Source organism: Rhinolophus hipposideros (genome assembly GCF_964194185.1).
Source record: "Rhinolophus hipposideros genome assembly, chromosome: 19".
NCBI classification, from domain to species: Eukaryota; Metazoa; Chordata; class Mammalia; order Chiroptera; family Rhinolophidae; genus Rhinolophus; species Rhinolophus hipposideros.
In genome coordinates, this window is record NC_138065.1 from 29,903,388 (window position 1) to 29,909,672 (window position 6,285).

Below are 6,285 nucleotides of genomic sequence, written 5' to 3' on the forward strand. Positions count from 1 at the left end.
AAGACTGAGAGAACAGAGGAGCATAGGGGCCATCACTGCTTCAGTACTGCTGGAGTGAAAAGTCGGGAGCAGAGAGCTAACAGGTAGTAGGCCTGGGTTGCTGGATGATATCAAAGGCTTTCTAATACATTTCAATAGGGAGAAAAATGAGTTATGAGAGAACCCAGAGCACATCAATAAGTTTTGATTTTGTCCTGTTCGTGGCAGAGAACCCAGGGTGTAGACAAGTGGAGCTGGGAGTGATGTGATCAAGAATAAAACTTCTTGGCATATTACACAAGAGTATTTGGAAGATGCTGTAGTGTGAGGTGTCCGGCATCTCAGCTCCCGCTCCCCACATAAGAACGCAGGACATGGTGAGGCCAAAAAGGAACTCCCATGGAGCCATAAGTAGGGGAGTCATATCACTATATTCTCACCGGCGGCATCCGCCTCTCTGCAATCTGCTCTTGCTAGCCCCCATTCTTTTTCTGCTAGCATAGCCACAGCAATTATATTAGTGGCCAATGGCTTACGGGTTACAGCTGACGGCCAAGTAGCCACAGCTGATGGCCATCTGATCACAGTTAATGGCCATTTACTACCCAAGCCAGCACCTTTCTATGAGAGGCCGAGAGCCTGGAAACTGTTTTTTGGGGCTTTGTCCCCACACTCCACCCCTACAGGGTCTCACCTCACAATCTACGGGACAAGCGTCTTCCGCGAGGGGCCCTGTGTGAGGAGCCTGGAGGTGAATGCAATGTCCCAGACACAGCCAGCCTCTCTGAGCACAACCAGGGTTTCTCAGGGCACCACCAGTACTTCTGGGCACAGCCAGACTTCCTGGGCTTCTTAGGGTACCACCTATCTCCCCGGGCAAAGCCAGGGACTCTCAGGGCACTGCCACTGTCTCTGGACACAGCCAGACTTCCTGGACTCAGCCAGGGCTCTCAGGGCACTGCCACTCTCTCTGGACACAGCCAGACTTCCTGGACATAGCCAGGGCCTCTCAGGGCACTGCCACTCTCTCTCTGGACCTCTCGGGGTACTGTGCCGGAACAACAGTGGCTCACATCAAGGTGCTTACATATTATTAAGGGCGGCCAGTCAAGACACAAAAGCAAACATCTGCCAGTCCCACTACATGGTGGTATGTTCCCAAACAGTCAAGCGTCCATTAAATCAGGGATAGAAGGCAATTCCTCATAGTCCATAGTCATTCGCCAGGGCTGTCATGGGGGTGAGGGATGACCTTGACCTCACCCTCATCTCCCACGGAGGACTCAGCAAGCGTTTCCTCCTGGGACTAAAAGTCCTACATCCGGGCTGCGTCAGCAAGCAGTTCCCAGCCCACAGGGCCGCAACAACCTCCGCTTTCTCCGGTCTATGCTGGTTGGGGAACCATCCACCTCTTTCCACCCCTCCACGGGGATCGAGCTCTCCGGCAGCTGCTCCTCCTGGTCTTCCTCAGACTGAGTTTTCATACACACAAACTGCTCCACTGCCCTTCGGAAAGCTTTGGCCAGCACCGTATCCTGCAGACTACGCCATGTGTCGTGCGGGTTGTCCGGTGTCTCAGCCTCTGCTCCCCACATAAGAACGCAGAACACGGTGAGGCCAAAAAGGAACACCCACGGAGCCATAAGTAGGGGAGTCATAGCACTATATTCTCGCTGGCGGCTGGGCTGAAGACACAGGAAGCAGGATCTACATAATCTGCAACCCACTGTCCTAACAGCAGTCCGCGCTTGCCAGCCACCATCTTCTTGCTAGGCTCCCATTCTTTTTTTGCTAGCATAGCCACAGCAGTTATATTAGTGGCCAATGGCTTACGGGTTACAGCTGACGGCCAACTAGCCACAGCTGCTGGCCATCTGATCACAGTTAATGGCAACCCGAGCCAGCACCTTTCTATGTGAGGCCGAGAGTCTGGAAACTGTTTTTTGGGGCTTTGTCCCCACAGATGCACTGCAGGGCTTCCCTTGGCCCCTGCAGCTCCATTCTGACCCGCTGGCTTTCTAGTAGGCATTAGCCAATGGGAGCCACGAGAGAAGACGGAGGAAGGAGACCAAAGAGGTCTGGGTATTTATTCCTCAGGATCCCTGTCTTTGGTTCACTGTGGGCTGGCTGCCACCCTCAACCAAAGATCACAGCTCCCTCCAAGGGGTTTCCTCTCTTTCTCCTTCTCCTTCTCCTTCTCCCTCCTTTTCTTTTAATTCAGATAATCACTCTCTTCCTTTGACTTTTCAGGTCTGGGGGGTAGACACTTGCTTTCCCGCTGGCCCCAGTGTACTGTACACTATACTCTTTTTTTTCTTTTTCTTTTGGACTGTACAGAAATGCTATGGTTCTCGTATACCCAGCTGACCCTTTGTAAATTGTCTCTTCAAACTGGAGTGTGCCATTTCCTTTCTGCCATGTTACCAGGGTGGGGAAGGAACCAATTTTTCTCTGCCTGAAAGATTCTTTGGCTGGTCTAATACTCAAACAGACATGAGACAGATTAGCAAGAAAAAATTTAATACATACATATGTATGGGAACTCCTCATACACGGGAGAGTCAGAGACCCCACATGCACGAGCGGTTCGTAGATAGAAAAGGAACGTGGGTATATTAAACATTCTGAGCTAGGGATGAGGTAAGGTGCCATGCGGGCTTCAAAAATTCATTGCAGGATGATAACAAGAGTAGAACTTTAGTAAATAGAAGTTTGCCCTGCCCTATAAATAAGTTAAAAGAAATTATTTCTGATAATCTCTCATGGGCAAGACCTGTAATTCAAATTCTTCTAGGTAGTTAGGGGTGGGGACAGGAGCTCCTCTTGAGCCTACGGCTAAAGTTGCCTTTTGTTCAAAATAATCTGCATAGCACAGAGGCACAACTTGGGCTGACTAGTTCTGGACTCCCACGTGAATACAGGCTGGGAGCTCAACAAGGAATCCATGGCTGAATTCAAAGTGCAAGATTAGAGAATCTCAAAACTGTGCCATGGTTGTGACAGCAGGGACAAAAAGGAAAGGGCAAATGCAAGAGATAATTAGGAAGTCAAATCAATAACATTTGCTAATGTATTGAATGTGGGGAATCAGGGAGGGGAAGGAATCTAGAATTACTTCCCACATGACACCTTAGGAATTGGTGGCAGGTGGTGCCATTCACTAACTGAAGGACTATAGTAAGACAGGGCCCATGTGTTGAGGGAGCAATCATGAGTTTAATTTTGGACATGTTCAGTTGTAGGTTGGCAGTGGGTATCTGTGAAATGTTTAGGTGAGGATGTCTAGTAGACAGTGGATTTATGAAACTAAACTCAAAGTAGAGGTGTGGACAAATCATATCAGTTTTGGACTCTTCAGATTATAGGTAGTCAACAAAGTTATGGCTATGTATGAGATCACCCAGGTGGGCATATAGAGGAAGAAAGAGAGCTGCAAAAGAGATTGAAAAAAAATAACCAAGTTGATAGAGAAACTAAGACTGATCAAATATATGGTGATGGAAAGAGAACTAGCTCTGGGAGGTGAACACACAATGTGATATATAGATGATGTATTACAGAATTTTACACCTGAAACCTATGTAATTTTAGTAACCATTGTCACCCCAGTAAACTTTAATTAAAAAAAGAAAAAAAAAACTAAGACCACAAAGTGTCAGAAAGGAGGGTGGGAGAAAGTGTTGGGAAAGAATGGCGGAACACAAGTGCATCAGGGACATGCTGGAAGACATGCTGAAAAAATGGAAACGCTTAAATATGTGTAGAGGCGAAAAAGAGATGGAGAGATGACTGATGAAAAATGTCACAGAGGAGATGGGATCCAGGCACAGCAGGGTAGAATTGCCTGATTTATGTTTGAAAGGAAGGGTGCACGAGCACATGCATTTGTGCTAAACCTAGAGGTTAGAAGTGAAGAGAACTGGTTGCTGCCTGGCAGTCTCTAAGTCATCTCCTGAGAGAGAAGAGGTCAAAATGGGGTTGAGGATTAAGGAAAGTGGTTAAGGTTAAAATAGCCATTGAAAGGAATAAAAGTGGTAGCTTCTTAGAGAAATGGAATTGTCAGCAGAATTGAGGATATGGCTGGGATCAGATACGTAGTGGCTACAATATGAATATGTTCATCATTTTCTTCTGCAGTGCTGGGAAGCCCAGGTGTAGAATGTTAAATCACTGGGGGGCAGAAGAGATTGCAGAATAGGTATGGTGGAAGGATAAAGTGGAAAGAAGGTGCCTGACAAAAGAGGATATGCCCAAGGAGGGACATGAAACTGAAAAGGCTGTTGTCCTGTGGGGTGGCCTGCGGGGGTCTCAGTTCCTGCTCCCGCACAAGAACGCAGGATGTGGTGAGGCCAAAAAGGAACACCCACGGAGCCATAGATGGGGGAGTCACACTACTATATTCTCGCTGGCTCCGCCCCTCTGCTATCCTCAATCCACAATCCGCCCTTGCTAGCCCCCATTTTCTGCTAGTGTAGCCACAGCAGTTATATTAGTGGCCAATGGCTCACTGGTTACAGCTGAGGGCCAACTAGCGACAGCTGATGGGCATCCGATCACAGTTGATGGCAATTTACTACCTGAGCCAGCACCTTTCCACGTGAGGCCGAGAGCCTGGAAACTGCACTCCTGGCTCTGTACCCACAGCTGTGAACCTCTAGTCTTGCTCCCCTCCAACTTTTCCTCCAACACCCCAGCCAGAGTGATCTTTCCGAAGTCAAGATCTGCTTCCCTTGCTGAAAATCAACTAGCATATAAACTCCATAAAAGCCCCAAAGTTTTACTTTGTTTTTTTTTTAGTTGTGGAGGGTGCCATTCAGCTTCAAGTTGTTGTCCTTTCAGTCTTAGTTGTGGAGGGCGCAGCTCAGCTCCAGGTCCAGTTGCCGCTGCTAGTTGCAGGGGGCGCAGCCCACCATCCCTTGCGGGAGTCGAAAACCGGCAACCTTGTGGTTGAGAGGACGCGCTCCAACCAACTGAGCCATCTGGGAGGCAGCTCAGCTCAAGGTGCCATGTTCAATCTTAGTTACAGGGAGCGGAGCCCACCATCCCTTGCGGGACTCGAGGAATTGAACCGGCAGCCTTGTGGTTGAGAGCCCACTGGCCCATGTGGGAATGGAACCGGCAGCCTTGGGAGTTAGGAGCACGGCGCTCCAACCGCCTGAGCCACCCGCCGGCCCTTACTTTGGTTTTTAAACTTCTGTATTCCCAGAGCCTAGCGCAGTGCCTGGCACATAGCATGTGCTCAGTAAAACTTGTCAGGGGAGGGCCTTTGGCAGTGGCCTGTGGTTACCGCTTTACTGAGGGCTCCCCCTCCCTTTGGCCTGCTGTTTTTCTGGGCGCCACTCCTCCCTTCCCGACGTGCCAGGAGCATGGCATCTCTTGGTTCTTGGGCGTTGCTCTGAGCAGCCTCACCCTTAATACCAGAAAGAAGCTGGAGGGCACTATGGGGAAAAAACAAAACAAGAAGAAGGTGGAGGAGGTGCTAGAAGAAGAGGAAGAGGAATATGTGGTGGAAAAAGTTCTCGACCGTCCAGTGGTAAAGGGCAAAATGGAGTACTCCCTAAAGTGAAGGCGCTCTCAGATGAGGACAACACCATGGGAGTCAGAAGAGAACCTGGATTGCCCCAACTTCGTTGCTTAGTTTCTTCAGTCACAGAAAACAGCAATTGAGACAGATAAATCAGAGAGAGGCAAGCTCAGATCTGACTCTGATTCTGAAGATATGGGAGAGGAGAGCAAACCAAAGAAGAAAGAAGAGTCAAAAAAGCCATGAGGCTTTGCGGCGGGTTTTGGAGCCAGGGCAGATTATTGGAGCTACGGGCTACAGTGGAGAACTCATGTTCCTGATGCAATGGAAAAACTGATGAGGCTAACCAGGTCCCTGCCAAGGACCCCAATGTCAAGTGCTCCCAGGTTGTCATATCCTTCTAAGAGGAAAGGCTGCCGTGGCATTCCTACATCCGCGAAGGACGATGACAAAAAAGATGGCAAGAATGAACTCTTTTGAGTACCAGCCTCTGTCACATCTGACTGTGGGTTTCAAGTGCGGAAGGGAAGGAGTTCTACCTGTCTTGACACCACAGAGATGGCTTGAGAAGATGTTCTTTGAAGAGCCAGTATAGTTTCTGTGCCATACAGCAGCCTAAGTGCTTTAAAGCCATTCCGTGCTCTATACTTTGCACACCGATTCCAGTGGAGGAGAGGGAGAATAAGTGTTTCAGGGTAAACCATTCTGCACTTTACTGAGAAAAGCAAATGACCTTCTATGAAGGACAAACATGCAGAATGGTTGTTTGTGAACCAGAGCAA

At 48.9% G+C, this 6,285-nt stretch overlaps 1 pseudogene across 1 annotated transcript; it reads left to right on the forward strand.

The window, feature by feature from the left end:
- The first annotated feature begins 5,419 nt into the window (after positions 1-5,419).
- Positions 5,420-5,983, forward strand: LOC308487666 (chromobox protein homolog 1-like; annotated as a pseudogene). Its single transcript has one exon. The product of its transcript is annotated as a chromobox protein homolog 1-like (transcript).
- Positions 5,984-6,285: the final 302 nt, after the last annotated feature.